The sequence below is a fragment of the Citrus sinensis genome, chromosome 1, assembly GCF_022201045.2.
Source record: "Citrus sinensis cultivar Valencia sweet orange chromosome 1, DVS_A1.0, whole genome shotgun sequence".
Taxonomy (NCBI): domain Eukaryota; kingdom Viridiplantae; phylum Streptophyta; class Magnoliopsida; order Sapindales; family Rutaceae; genus Citrus; species Citrus sinensis.
In genome coordinates this window covers 8,793,947-8,810,397 of record NC_068556.1, presented here as the reverse complement: position 1 = coordinate 8,810,397, position 16,451 = coordinate 8,793,947, and the positions used below count along the sequence as shown (strand labels likewise).

Genomic DNA, 16,451 nt, shown 5'->3' with positions numbered 1-16,451 from the left:
CAGGTATGTTATTCCTCATGAGTAATCGCATGCGTTCGGACCAAGCTTTATAGATCGTAAGGAGGGCATTCTGAGGAAGTGAAGGGAATCGCTTGTGAAGCTTCGCTAGAGTCTCGTTTCTGTCCATACATTCGCCTCAGAATATCAGTTATTATGGGAAACTGAAGTAACCGACTTGATTGTCACGGAGTACCGTTATCTTCCACTTCACCGGGGTAACAAAGTAAAGTACACAAACAGAAAAACAAATTGAAACACACAAAGAAAATTAAAATCGTCCTCTTATTGAATTTACCTCAAGCTCCAACTGGATGTCGTAAACACTTATCTCAATGTCTCTGAGTTGGCGTTCTAAACCCTCAACATAGGCTACTAACTCTGGTGGTTGTAGAGCCCAAATGCGATGAGTTTTACAAAATTAAATATGTCTTTTGAGATGCGTTTTGACACGTTGAAGTGGTTTAAGAATGTTCAGGAGGAACGGTCTAAGTAAGGTACTCATGATTAAAAATGATAAAAGAAAACTTAATAGTTAAACAAACACACTTGTACAAAAATAATTTCAATTAGCAGAAGAATAATATAAAGAAAGAAAAAAAATCAAATCAACGAAAAGAAAAAAAAATCAATTCAACTCTGGTGGGTCACTCAAATTTATTTCGGTGTCTTCTCCATGTGGTTGGTACTCTAGATATGGCTTTAATATTTGACCATTAACTTTAAACGTGACATCGTTCTTTGGATCCTTAATTTCAATTGCCCCATGTGAAAAAATAGTATGAACAATAAAGGGACCAAACCATCGAGAGCGTAACTTACCTGGAAATAGGTGCAAGCGAGAATTGAATAAAAGCACTTTCTGACATGGAGTGAACGATTTTCTCATAATTTGCTTGTCATGGAAGACTTTCATTCGTTGCTTGTAAATCTTGGCATTTTCGTATGCGTCATTGCGAATTTCTTCAAGTTCTCCCAGCTGTAATATTCTTTCTGAGCTGGCTTGTTGCATGTCAAAGTTGAATTTCTTGATAGCCTAATATGCACGATGCTCGAGTTCCACAGGTAGGTGGCAATCTTTTCCATACACTAGCCTGTAGGGTGACATCCCAATCGGGGTCTTGAAGGCCATTCTATATGCCCATAATGCATCATCAAGTCTTAATGACCAATCTTTTCTGTCCGGCCTCACCGTCTTTTCTAATATGTGCTTTATTTATCAATTGGAGATCTCAACTTGGCCACTAGTTTGCGGATGATACGGGGTCGCCACTTTGTGTGTGATTGAATATTTTGTCAAAAGAGTTTTGAATGCTTTGTTACAAAAGTGGGCACCACCATCACTGATTATCGCTCGAGGGAATCCAAAGCGTGAAACAATGTTGCTTTTAAAAATCCTATCACCACCTTGTGATCATTGGTTCTACATGGAATTGCTTCTACCCATTTTGATACGTAGTCAACAGCAACCAATATGTATTGATGGCCAAAAGAAGGGGGAAAGGGTCCCATGAAGTCGATATCCCATACGTCAAAAATCTCAACCACTAAAATTGGATTTAGTGGCATCATGTTTCTTCGTGTAATGCTCCCCATTCGTTGACACCTATCACATGAAGAACAGAAAGTGTAAGTGTCTCGAAATATAGATGGCCAATAGAAACCACATTATAAAACTTTAGTCGCTGTTTTCTTAGCACTGAAATGGCATCCACAAGCTTGTTCATGGCAGAATGAAAGGATATTTTGAATTTCACTTTCTAGGACACATCGTCTAACAATTTGATCAGCAAAATACTTGAACAAATACGGGTCATCCCAAAAGAAATTCTTTATCTCTGCAAAGAATTTAGCCTTGTCTTGCTTGGTCCAATGCTCTGGAAGTTGACCTGTAACAAGATAATTCACGATGTCAGCATACCACGGTAATACTTCCACATTCATCAATTGTTCATCAGGGAATGACTCATTTAATGGTAATGGCTCTGTAGTTGTGTCAAAATGGAGACGAGAGAGATGATCTGCCACAACATTTTCTGTGCCTTTTTTATCTTTGAATTCCAAGTCAAATTCCTGCAAAAGTAACACCCAACGAATTAGTCTAGCTTTTGCATCTTTCTTTGTGAGAAGATATTTAAGAGCAGCATGATCTGTGAACACAATTATTTTACAACCAATGAAATAAGACTGAAATTTTTCCAATGCAAACACTACTGCTAGCATTTCTTTTTCAGTAGTTGAATAGTTCAACTGTGCATCATTCAATGTCATACTAGCATAGTAAATGACATAAGGAATTCCTCTTTGTCCTAATACTGCTCCTACTGCATAATCAGATGCGTCACACATAAGCTCAAATGGTAAGCTCCAGTTCGGGGGCTGAATGATGGGTGATGATGTCAACAAATGCTTTAATTTTTCAAACGCCACAAGACATGAATCATTAAAGATAAAAGGTACATCCTTAGCAAGTAAATTACATAAGGGTCTGGAAACTTTGCTAAAATCTTTAATGAAACATCTATAGAAACCAGCATGCCCAAGGAAAGATCTTACTTCTCTTACTGTTTTGGGTGGAGGAAGATTAGAAATGAGATCCACCTTGGCTTTGTCAACCTCAATACCTTTGCTCGAAATGATGTGACCGAGAACAATACCTTGTTTTACCATAAAATGGCACTTCTCCCAATTTAAGACTAAGTTCTTCTCTATACATCTCTGCAGAACTAGTGTTAGATGATGTAAACATTGATCAAACGAGTCACCAAAGATAGAAAAGTCATCAATAAAGACTTCAAGGAATCGTTCAACCGTATCAGAAAAAATGCTCAACATGCATCGTTGAAATGTAGCAAGTGCATTGCATAATCCAAATGACATTCTCCTATATGCAAATTTGCCAAAAGGGCAAGTGAAAGTAGTTTTCTCCTGATCTTTTGGTGCTATGGGGATCTGATTGTATCCTGAGTAGCCATCTAGAAAGCAATAAAATTCATGACCTGCTAATCTATCAAGCATTTGATCAATAAATGGTAAAGAAAAATGGTCTTTACGTGTGACAAAATTCAATTTTCTATAATCAATGCATACACGCCATCCTGTAGTTACCCTAGTTGGTATCAATTCATTATCAGCATTGGTAACTACTGTGACTCCTGACTTTTTGGGGACAAGTTGCACAGGACTGACCCATGAACTATCAGAAATTGGGTAAACGATACCTGCGTCTAATAGCTTAAGGACTTCAGTTCTAACAACTTCTTTCATATTAGGATTTAACCGACGTTGCATTTCCCTAGTAGATTTAGCATTTTCATCAAGGTAAATGTAATGCATGCAGTATATTGGGTTTATACCTTTAATGTCTGCTATGGTCCATCCTAATGCTCCTTTGTGCTCTTTTAAAACATCCAACAACTTACCTTTTTATTCGTCATTTAGGGATGATGAGATGATTACCGGTAGAGTACTTTCTTCTCCCAAAAATGCATATTCCAATGTGTTGGGCAATGGTTTGAGCTCGAGTTTCGGTGGTGATTCTGATGATGGGATGAGTTTCTTCTCTGATGGTGCTAGTTGTTCAACTCTTGACTTCCATTTATTAGTGTCCATGGATGGTGCTGAGTCAAGTAGGGCATTGACCTCATCGACTGATCTGTCAATAGCAAAATCCAAACCAAAGGGAGTTAAACATGTTTGTAAAGGATCATCACTAAGGTTTGAAATAAAAGTATCATCAACTAATGCTTCAATTAAATCCACATCAACAATTCCATCATCTGCATTATAAGGTTGTTTGGCAATGTTGAAGATGTTCAACTCCATAGTCATGTTGCCGAAGGACAACTGCATATTTTCGGTCCTGCATTGAATGTGAGCATCCGCAGTTGCCAAGAAAGGTCGGCCTAGAATAATGGGGATGTGTTTCCTCGAATCCTGTATTGGTTGAGTGTCAATTACAATGAAATCAACAGGAAAATAAAACTTGTCTACCTGGATAAGCACGTCCTCCACAATACCACGAGGTATTTTCGTGGACCGATCTGCAAGCTGTAACACCACTGGAGTTGGGTGTAATTCTCCAAGTCCAAGTTTTAAAAATACTGAGTAAGCCAAAAGATTTACATTAGCTCCTAAATCCAACAAAGCATTCTTAATTGTGTGGTTCCCTATACTACATGAGATAGTGGGAGAGCTGGGTCTTTACATTTCAGAGGAATTTTGTATTGGAGTATAAAACTAACATTTTCTGTTAAAAATGCCTTCTTTTGAACATGAATGTTTCTCTTTTTAGTACACAGGTCTTTAAGAAGATTGGCATAAGATGGAACTTGCTTTATAGCATCAAGCAAAGGGATGTTAACACTTACCTGTTTGAAGATTTCGAGAATCTCACTTGTGGATTTTCCCTTCTTTCCTTTAGCTAACCTTTGAGGAAATAGAGCTTTAGGATCATCAACTCGTGGGTTGGTTTCTTATTTCTCTTCGGATGGTGAGTCATCAACATTCACAAGTACAATTTGATTTTCTTTTGTCACTGGCATCTCCACTTTATTGTCAACTTCCTTTCCTTTTCGCAAGGTCATTACTGTTTTGACCTCTCTATGCTGCTGTGGTGAACTGGTACTTGCTTCATGCACTCCTTTAGGATTAGGCACTGGTTGACTTGGAAATTTGCCTTTCTCAACAGTCATTGCCAAGGTCTGAACTGAAGAAGCAAGCTGTCCCACCATCTTCTCGAGACTTGAAACTGATTGGGCTTGTGAATTAAAGCCTGCTCTCAACTCATTTCGTAGTCCATCAATGGTGCGGTTTTGTTACTCAATCGTGGAGTGAGTAACATTCTTGAAATTCTGGAATGCATCCTCCCATGGTCTGGGTTGAGAGTAGTTCTGGTTTTGATTGTATGGTCTAAATGGTGGCTGAAAGGCTTGAGGATTTTGTGGAATTGGTGGAGCTGGAGCTGCTGGTCCATTATCTTGGAATCCTTGAGACCATGAAAAATTAGGGTGGTCTCTCCATCCAGGGTTATACGTGTTGGAGTATGGGTTGTAATTCGATGGTTTTCTCATTACACCTATGGCATTTGCTTGATCTTAGTATGAGTCATGGTCATGTGGCTCTGTTGATTTAGCAGTTGATAAAGATGTTATTTGTCGAGAAAGACCTTCAATTATCGCTTTGACTTCTTTGATTCCCGAAGTTGACTCGCCAATTTGAACCTCATTTACCCCCTTAATTCTTCTAGTATTCCTGAGTGATCGACTCCGTTGTTGGGAATTATCTGCTTGTCGCTGAAAGAATTCCCAAATTTCTGATGCACTTTTTGACATTAGCTCTCCTCCACTTGTTGCCATTAGCCATTCTTGCACATTCGGCAATAATCCCTCCAAAAAGTATTGGCATTGGTGCCATTTCTTGTACCCATGATGTGGACACTTCAAGAGTAGCCCATTGAATCGCTCCCATGTTTCGAAAAACTGCTCGTCTTCTCTCTGGTTAAACTTTGAAATTTCCCTGCGAATAGCATTAGTTTTATGAACTGGGAAATATTTATTCAAAAATTTAGTTACCATTTGTTCCCATGATGCAATGCTATTAGCAGGTAAAGTATTTAACCATGAACGAGCTCTATCCTTTAAAGAAAATGGGAATAATCTGAGTTTAATATCATCGTCTGAAAAATTTTCATATTTAAAAGTTTGACAAATGGCATGAAAATCATTTAGATGATTATATGGGTCCTCATTTTCTAGGCCATAAAATGTGGGGAGACAATTTAGCACACTAGGTTTTAATTCAAAACTCCTAGCAGCTACATTTGGGTATTTTATACATGACGTGCTCAAATTAGCTAAAATAGTCCTTAAATGGCCTCTCATGTGGTGCTTGTAAATCCATTTTATTTTTTACTTGTTTGTGTGTGCGAAGTGTTTTTTCTAGTTCAAAGTCTATAGGTTCAAGATTAGGAAATAATGACCTACGACCATGCATGCAAGGAACACAAAAATAAATGGGAACAAAACAAATAAAAATAAAGAAAAAGAAAAAATTACGATACTAACCTTATTGCGCTATTAAAACCTTTCTATAAAAATACACAAAAATAAATACGTGAAATAAATTAACTAAAAATAAATTAATAAGATAAACAAAAAAAAATTACAAAGAAAAATAAATTGAAAATTAAATTACAGAATTTTAAAGAAGAGAAAAAGAAAAGAAATACTAACCTTTAAATGTAGATTTACTTTTTTTTCTTTTTCTTTTTTTTAATAAAAAAATACAAGAAAACAAATAAAAGAAATTATTCACAAAAATTAATTCTATGAATTAAAATTACTTACCTCCCCAGCAACGGTGCTAAAAACTTGTTGTGCAAATTTTAATGTACTCGCAAGCGCACGAATCTATTGTAATATAAATCAATGGTGACGAGTGTCGATCCCACGAGGAGGTGGATTTTAATTGTGTGTAAAATTAATTTTATAAATGGGTGATTGGATTTGTGGTGGAAATGATTTGGAATATGCTAAAACTTAAATTAAAATGGCGAGAATAAATTTTAAAATTGTAATTGAAATGGCGAGAATAAATTGAAGAGAATTCTATTGAAATGAAGCACTTGGGTATCCGGATCCATATCAACATGCATCATGGGCTAAATATTCCTTATTAATACCAATTAAATCATGAGGGAGGAATTCACACCTCATGAACCACACTCTAATCAATATGGTGCTAAGGGCTTATCGTGCCAAATAATAATAACCTTATACTAGAGAGCCGGTGTAACCAAGGCGGTATCTAGACAAGATTATTATTATTTGTCGACGAGAAGTCAAAACATCCACAAAAACTAGAGGGGAAGAGAAAATAAATTTACCAAATTAAGCCCATAACACATGTTGAGACTTCACCTTCAACCCAAGCTTGAAAGAAAATTAGCCACTCATAATTGAATTAGGGGTAAAATGAGAATTTATTAAAATACATAGAAAATACAAGATGGAGAAGGAATTACAGAAAATGGATCCCAAAAATGGATTCAGAGATATCAAATTAGGGGGGAGAGGCCCCCTTTTTATAGATACATGGAGTAAATCATGGTCATCGGATTAAAAACAGTTTGGACGCTCAGGATTGCGCCACGTCATCAGTCAACAGTACGCAGTTTGACCACGCGGATGAACAGTAACACGGTTTGACCTGGATGAACAGTAACGCGGTTTGGTTGAAAATAATCCTATGTGATGCATGTACAGTACGCGAGATTTTTCGTCTACTGATATGCTGCCACGTCACCATCAACAATACATAAGAATTTTAGCCCAACAGGATCGTGACACCTCATCAGTCAATGCTACATCATCAGTCAATGCCACGTCATCGTCCGTCTATGTGAACAGTATTGTGAACAGTAACGTATACAGTACCGTACATGTGAATAGTACCGTACATGTGAACAGTGCCATTTTCCTTTTATGCTCCTCCTAAGGTTTTCGACCGTCTTGAGTTCAAAAGTGATGTCCATTTGGCCATCTAATCTCTAGTTTATTGTGAAATGACTATGATGCCCCTAAAATACATAAAATACTTAATTAAAATAAAAAAAATGGAATTAAATCAAAAGAAGGTTAAATTCATAAATGTAAAGGTGTTAGTAAGACTTGAAATGTAAAATGACGATTTTCTCCTTTATAAATATGCATTTTCTAACACTCAACACCTGGCCCTCAGCTGTGATGGCTGCAATGATCGCTAGTAGTTGCTTGGCCTGGTCAGGTGTAGGCGTAACATTTGGCTGCTGCAGCAGCTAGCTCGGCATTAACTTACTCCATTTCATCTGCAGAGTCTGGAGGTGTTGCCATTTTTACTTTACCCTTGTCCTTTCCTTTGCTCGCAAGGACTAGAATAGATAGTTCCTCTTCAGGGTCTTCTTCCTCATCTTCTTGAATAATGTGTTGCTTCCTAGTTTTGGACTGGGTTGGGATGGTTGGTTCCTCATGTTCTTTCTCCAAGTTGTCCTCCGCCTTTGAGGGTGAGCTATCAGTCTTAGACTTGTCACTTTCGTCCTCAGGTGGGTCAGATGGTTCAACATCTTCTAATTCAACTGCTGCTTGTGGTTCAGCTACAGTTTCTTCTACTGGTTCATCTGTAGCAGTGGCTTCTTCACTAGCTTCTGCTGGAGCATCTGTGGTGTTGGTGCCAAAATTGTACTGCTGGAGCAGTGACTCAGGGAAGTTCCGGTGAGTACGTTTCATGTACAGGGAAAATTGGTGTAGTTGGTTGTCCAGGTGCTGGAGATAGTTCCAAAACCGATCGTTCTCCCGCTGTTGTGCGTCCGCACATTGAGTTGTACTTGTGCTGAGAGCCTGGATGGTCTGTTCTAAGCCAAGAGCTCATCTTGCTCCTGTCATAACAGCTGGTTCAGTAGTTGTTCCAGCACTCTCACCAGCAACTCTCTCAATGGTTTGTGCCGTAAAGGCACTATCATTCTTGACATGGTCATCTCTAGCGTCAAGACGAACACCTGAAACTACACAAATGCTGGTGACAAGTGAGGGAAATAGCAAGGCAACAGTTTAGTGAGTCTTGACTGCACACTCTCGGATTTCTTTTGCAATGATGATACCCACATCTATGGGAAGTCCGTGAACAAGGACATATAACAAAACCAATTTCTCTTGCGAAACCATAGTAGTGTGAGTGGTGGACACAAGCCTAGATTTTAAAAATTTCACCCACACCTTAGCAATAGGCTTCAAATCTATCCTATTAACTACATGCCCTTCCTTGTTAGCCCATGATGCCCTTTCTATGGTAAGAGTTGTGAAAATGGTGGTCCACTTTTTCGGGGTCAATTTATCATGCAACTTGGCATACTCACAATTAATTTCAGCAGGTAAATTATAAAAAAGTATTTATAACTCGGGAGTCTAATGGAACAAGTGTGTTTCTTACCCAAATGTTGTGCTGATCAGAGCTTACCAAATTGGCGTAAAATGCTTTGACTACTTGAAGCACATGATCACGAGGGTGATTGCAAAACTCTAACCATCCTCGCTTTGCTACAGCATTATGAATTGTTTGTACAATTCCAGTTAGTTGTTCTAGAAATTGAAACCCTTTCTCTTCCAGAATCTTACGCGGCTCTATGAATTCTTCATATTTTTCTTCAGCGTGGTAGCTCTGGAAGCGTGACGGATCTTTGAGGTGGCTGGCTGTTTTCTTATACCTCGACATTGCTGTAGCAGTAACAAATTGAAGCTAATGTGCCTGAGAGTAAAAAGAGTAGAAGAGTTTAAGAATTGTTAGAGTTGTCTTTGCGAAGGAGATGGGGAATAGTGGCATAGAGCACTAAGCACAGTGACTCCTTTTTATAATGGACTTTAATTTGAAGATAAATACGGTAACTAGAGATAATTGAGGGAATAAAATATTTGAATTAAATGTGCATATCCCCAAAATTATCGGCCAGTGAAATTAAAGCTTTAATTTCGGAGATTTGTTTCCGCAATTTCTATCCATATCCATGCATCCATCTGTCACGATTTTATCTCCAACGGTAAGTGAAAGGCTCAAGCTTTTAATTTACTGTAACGATAAAATTAGTTGTTGCAGCACCCATTTGCTTGTTCTAACAACGGATACATACTCCACACTAAAGCTTCTGACACGTAGATCACCTCTGCATTCTGCCATCATACACTCTCACTTGTCAATATGGAATTCAATTGTCATACTTACTTCAAACTAAAATTAAGTCTAAAATTATTAAAAGAAATAAATAGATCAAATTAAAGTGATAATAAAGAATGCAATAATGTAAAAGGATAAAAGTAAACGGTTAACATAAAAAAAAATTAAATTAAATAAGATGGTAAAGAGGGAGAGCTGTCTACAAAACCAAAGGATATCACAATAGGTTTGAAGTGGTTGTCTCCCCAATGGGTTGCCTCCCATGGAGCGCTTGATTTAAGGTCCTTCAGTCTGACCTTCTTTCATTGCTTAATAACTGGGTTCTTTAAGGAGTAACACCTCCTTTGAACAATTTGCTGTTGGATGTATGTAGTGCTTAACCCTGTGTCCATTAACCTTGAATTCTTGACCTGTTTGTTCATCTAAAAAGATCAACAGCTCTATGAGGATAAAATTTGAGCAACTTAAACGGGCCAGACCATCATGACTTGACTTTCCCAAAAATAATCTTAGTCTTGTGTTGTGGAGCAATACTAATTGTCTAGGGCTAAATTGCCTATGTTGAATATACTTGTCGTGCCAGTGTTTTGTCCTCTCTTTATAAATTCTTGCATTTTCATATGAAAATAGCCGTAATTCATCAAGCTCACAAAGCTGAATCTTTCTTTGCTTTGCTGCAGCATGAATATTCCAATTTAATTTCTTCAGTGCCCAATGTGCTTTATGCTCTAGCTCTAGTGGCAAATGACAAGCCTTTTCATAAACAATTTGGTAAGGGGACATGCGGAGTGGAGTTTTGTATACTGTTCTATAGGCCCATAGAGAATCATGTAAGTGTAAAGACCAATCCTTGTTGGGTTTACCACTTTTTCTAAGTTTTTTTAATCTCTTTGTTGGACACTTCAGCCTGACCATTAGATTGTGGGTGATATGCTGTAGCTACCTTGTGTCTGACTCCATATTTTACCATTGTTGCAGCAAAGATTTTGTTGTAAAAATGTGTTCCCTCGTCACTAATAATTGCTCTAGGAGTGCCAAATCTGGAAAAAATATTTTTCTGCAGAAACGCCACCACTACTTTAGCATTATTGGTAGGTAATGCTACAGCTTCTACCCACTTGGAGAAATAATCCACAGCAACAAGGATATATAAGTTCCCAAAGGATGAGGGGAAAGGTCCCATGAAATCTATTCCCCAAACATAAAAAACTTCCACTTCCAGTATGTTAGTCAATGGCATTTCATGTCTGTTAGTTATGTTCCCTGTCCTTTGACACCTGTCACAATATTTAACAAACTCATAAGTATCTTTAAAAATAGTTGGCCAGTAATAACCTGATTGCAATACTTTAGCAGCTGTTCTGTGACCACAAAAATGTCCTTCATATGCTGGAGCATGATATGACTCCAGTATATGGGGAATCTCTCCTTCTGCAGCACATCTTCATATTACTTGGTCTGGGCACAGCTTACATAAATGTGGGTCATCCTATTGGTAGCTTCTAACATTATGAAGAAATTTCTTTTTCTCTTGAAACTTGAGCTCGGGTGGTAACAATCCACTTACTAAATAGTTAGCAAAATATGCATACCATGGAGATTCTGACTGCTGTAGCATCTGTGCTTGCTGTACCACCAATAGCTGTTCATCAGGAAAAGTTTCAGTGATGTCTTTCCTTGTCAATGTGCTTGTGTCTGCTTCCAACCTTAATAGGTGATCTGCTACTTGATTCTCAGTCCCCTTTCTATCTTTAATTTCCAGATCAAATTCTTGTAGCAATAAGATCCATATGATTAATCTTGGCTTGGCATCTTTATTTGAAATTAAGTATTTGATGGCTGTATGATCTGTATATACAGTCACTCTAGTGCCCACCAAGTAGGCTCTAAATTTTTCAAAAGCAAATACTACTGCTAGCAATTCTTGCTCTGTAGTGGTGTAATTGATTTGAGTTTAAGTAAGAGTTTTGCTTGCATAGTATATGGAGTGAAAAACCTTATCCCCTTTTTGCCCTAATACTGCTCCCACAGAATGGTCACTAGCATCACACATCAATTCAAATGGTAAAGTCCAGTATGGAGATATGATTACTGGAGCAGTGATCAAAGCTTTCTTTAATGCTCCAAATGCTTGATGACACTCTTTGTCAAAGTAAAAGGGTTTATCATATTCCAGCAATGAGCATAATGGTTTAGCCACCTTAAAAAAATCCTTAATGAATCTTCTATAAAATCCAGCATGACCCAAAAAACTCCTAATACCCTTTACTGAAGTTGGAGGTGGCAGTTTAATTATTACCTCTATCTTGGCTTTGTCTACCTCAATGCCATCCGTGGATACCTTGTGGCCCAATACTATTCCTTCTTGCATCATGAAATGACATTTTTCCCAATTGAGTACTAAATTGGTCATCTCACATCTTTTAAGAACTTCTTTCAGGTTGTGCAAACCATCATTGTATGTTTCTCCAAAAACTGAGAAGTCATCCATGAAAACTTCTAAAATCTGCTCTACCATGTCAGAAAATATAGACATCATGCATCTCTGAAAAGTTGCTGGAGCATTGCATAACCCAAAGGGCATTCTTCTGAAGGCAAATGTTCCATAAGGACAAGTAAATGTTGTCTTCTCCTGATCTTCTGGAGCTATAGCAATCTGGTTGTAGCCTGAATACCCATCTGGTTGTAGCCTGAATACCCATCTGGTTGTAGCCTGAATACCCATCTGGTTGTAGCCTGAATACCCATCTAAGAAACAATAGTATTGTTTTCCAGCAAGTCTGTCCAACATCTGATCTATGAATGGAAGTGGAAAATGGTCTTTCCTTGTGGCTTTGTTGAGCTTCTTATAATCCATACATACTCTCCATTAGTTATTATCCTTGTAGGAATAAGTTTATTCTTCTCATTAGCTATTACTGTTATCCCTCCCTTCTTTGGAACACATTGCACTGGGCTCACCCATGAACTGTCTGATATTGGGTATATGATTCCAGCATCCAACCATTTGATGATTTCCTTTTTCACCATTTCTTTCATGATTGGGTTCAACTTTCTTTGGTGCTCAACTGAATTGCTGGAGCAATCTTCTAGCAGGATTTTATGCATGCAAATTGATCGGCTTATCCCCTTTATATCTGCCATGGTCCATCCAATTGTTCTTCTGTATTTTCCAAGCAAATCTACTAAACTCTGTTCTTGACCTGCATTCAAAGTAGAAGAGATGATTACAAGGAGTGTGTTATTTTGACCAAGATAAGCATATTCTAAATGTGAAGGTAACAGTTTTAATTCAGGAATAGGAGGTGATTCAATAGATGATAAAGTTGTTTTTATTTTCCTGTCTGAAAGATTTAAATGTTCAATAAACCTGGTATGTCTATCAGATTGCTTTTCTTCCATCCAATCTATCTGAATTGCTGCAAATCTTCCTCTTCTACATCATCAAAGGTATTGACTTTGTCAAATGCCTTACTGCAGCATCTATCCATTCTGTTCGCTACAACAAAATCCACTACACTCAGGAAATTGCAGTCTTCTACTTCATCAGGATTTCTCATAGCCTCTAGTACATTAAATGTGACTTGCTGATCATTCACTCTCATGGTGAGCTCTCCTTTCTGCACATTTATCAGAGTCTTTTCAGTTGCTAGAAAAGGTCTTCCAAGTATAATGGGTACTTCTTTATCAGCTTCAAAATCCAGTACAATGAAATCCACTGGAAAGATGAATTTATCAACCTTCACCAGTATATCCTCTATTTTTCCTTCAGGGTATACATGAGATCTGTCAGCCAATTGCAGAGTGACTGTTGTTGGTCTGCATTCCCCTACTTCAAGCTGCTTAAATACAGATAATGCCATCAAATTAATGGTAGCTCCCAAGTCACAGAGTGCTCTGCCAACATACCTAGTTCCTATAGAACATGGTATTATGAAACTCCTTAGATCTTTCACTTTTGCTGGAATCTTATTTTGGAGCATATAACTGTTTTCATGTGTTAAAGCAACAGTTTCAAACTCTCCCAGCCTTCTTTTTCTTGCCAAGATGTCCTTTAGAAATTTCACATAATTTGGCATTCGCTCCAAAGCTTCCACAAAAGGTATGTTTATATGTAATTGCTTCAGCACTTCCAGGAATTTGCTGAACTGCTTGTCCTGTTTTTGCTTCTGGAACCTTTGTGGCAAAGGTGGTGGATGTCTAAACTGCTAGTTAGATTCAGGAGGTACCAAACTTTATTTGTTTAGGTTGGTGCAGGTTGTGGCTACTGGTGTTGCAACTTCTTTTTCAGCATGTTCTGGTTGAATTTCTTCTGCAGTTGCTGTAGCTTGGCCCATGTAATTAGTGTCTTGATGGGGAGTTTGTTGTAACATGCTTCTTTTTTTAGTTGGTTTTTATGCTGAATTGCATTCTATCCCATTTTTGGTCACCTCGACTGGGATATCAACATTCTTTCCAAATCTCAAACTAATTACTTTGCAGTGTTCTTTGCTCTCTCTTCTAGGGTCTTCTGTGTTGCTAGGTAGGCTTCCTTGAGTTCTACTGCTCATTGTTGTGGCTAGTTGTCCCATTTGATTCTCCAGGTTTCTCAAGGATACAGCTTAACTCTGCACAATTGCTTCATTCTTTGCAATATATTCCTTAATCAGTGTTTCCAATGAAGTGATTGGATCCTGACTGATATGTTTTTGCCCTTGACTCTGCTGATGAAAACTAGGTGGCTGTGTGTTTCTATTCTGTCCATTTAATACTGGAGCATTTCGATTCTGACTGCTCCATGAGAAATTTGGGTGTTGTTTCCAGTCAGGGTTGTAAGTATTTGAATATGGGTTATTCTGAGGTTGTCGATTGAAATTTCTCATATAGTTTACTGAAGCTGGATTCCTAGGACAACTATCAAAGTCATGCTCTTCACCACAGTATACACAAGAAAGTTCAACAACTTACTTTACTGTTGCTGGAGCAGATGTCAAGGCATTTACCATGTTAGTCAATGAGGTTACTTGTGCTGATAAAGCTGTAATTGCATCAATGTTATGTACCCCTGCTGATCCTCTTGCTGCTGGTTGCCTGGCTGAAGGCCACTGGTAATTATTATTGGCAATTCTTTCCAGAATTTAATAAGCTTCAGTGTAAGATTTGGATAACAGAGCTCCATTTGCTGAAGCATCCACCATTAACCTAGTACTTGGATTCAACCTATTGTAGAAAGTTTCCAATTGTATGCAACAAGGAATACCATGATGAGGACACCTTCTAAGCAATTCCTTGAATCTTTCCTAAGTCTCGTACAAACTTTCATCTTCCAGTTGATAGAATGAAGTAATCTCATTCCGTAACTTTACATTTTTTGTAGGTGGGAAATATTTCATTAGGAATTTATCAGCCAATTCATTCCATGTAGTGATAGAATTAGATGGTAACGAATTTAACTATGCTCTTGCTCGATCTCTTAAGGAATAAGGAAAGAGCCTCAACCTTAAGGCATCTTGTGTTGCTCCAGCAATCTTGAAAGCATCACTTACTTCTAAGAACAATTTAAGATAGAGATAAGGATCTTCATTTGGCAATCCGTTGAATTGCCCAACTGTTTGCAACATTTGAAACATCACTGGCTTTAACTCAAAATTTGTAGCGTCTACTTCAGGTCTGATGATGCCAGGATGTACAACTTGAGGAGTTAGCACATCATAATCTCTTATGGCTCTGTCTTTGTCATCAGCCATATAAATAATATTGTTGTTATCTGGCTGTCTCCCGTTAGCATGTTTATTCTATTCTTCTTGAATGTTGACTGGTTGTAAGGGCCCGTGAGGGTTCAAATTTCCCTCATCCTGCAAATTATTCATGCCTGAAACAGTCTTTAAATTTCTTTGTTCTCTTCGCAATCTCCTGACAGTCCTTTCAATCTCAGGATCGAGTTGGAATACCACAGATCTGTCCTTGCACATTCACGTATCGATCTGCCAATCAATAGAATGAATCAAGTCAAATTTGGGGCTATCATGATTTATTTCACACTTCAAAAATAAACAATCAATCCCCGGCAACGGCGCCAAAAACTTGTTGGTAAATTTTATAAGCAATAACTATCAATGCCAATGTGCAAGTATACACAACAAGTAATAAAGTTATAAGTATTCAAGATCGTCTCCACATGGATTGATGTTATTCAGAATGCTATAACACTCACAATAACGCAACTCAACTTGAAACCAAAACAAACAATTGTCAAATAATTTCTATCGTAATCAATAATTGAAATAAGAATTAAATAAGACAATACTGTAATAAAATAAAATAGATTAACTGTGTTTAAGATTTAATGGAGAATATAGTAGTTGAATGATCAAACTCTCCTAATAGGGTGACTGTTGTTTACCAAATTAGCACCATTTGTTAGAATAAGTGTTGCAGCACCGGGCAGAATAAATCGGTATCCTCAACTATCGCATGTTGGAAGTCTCATACCTTTAAATCTACTAACAATGACCAGTTGCTCATATATTTATGGTACGACATTATAACATTTAATCCTTTTACCCTACAAAGTGAACACTTATATCTAGAGTGTAACAAATCTTAACTTCAAGTATTGCCTTTAAGGGATTCAGGATAACCTAATCTAGGAAACTCGACTTAAGAACAAGTAATACTCTAATAATGTCCGCTAAGACATGTCTTTTTGCTGCTCTATCTTAACTGAAACTATTAAATGGGTGGTCAATCGAAATAACAGTTATATTCATAAA

At 37.6% G+C, this 16,451-nt stretch overlaps 2 non-coding genes across 2 annotated transcripts; both read left to right on the top strand.

The window, feature by feature from the left end:
- Nucleotides 1-5,418: 5,418 nt before the first annotated feature.
- LOC127898734 (small nucleolar RNA R71) lies at nt 5,419-5,522 on the top strand. The gene has a single exon (XR_008050582.1). It is a non-coding gene; the product is annotated as a small nucleolar RNA R71 (small nucleolar RNA).
- A 9,412-nt stretch (nt 5,523-14,934) lies between these two features.
- On the top strand, nt 14,935-15,042 carry LOC112498038 (small nucleolar RNA R71). The gene has a single exon (XR_003065123.1). It is a non-coding gene; the product is annotated as a small nucleolar RNA R71 (small nucleolar RNA).
- Nucleotides 15,043-16,451: the final 1,409 nt, after the last annotated feature.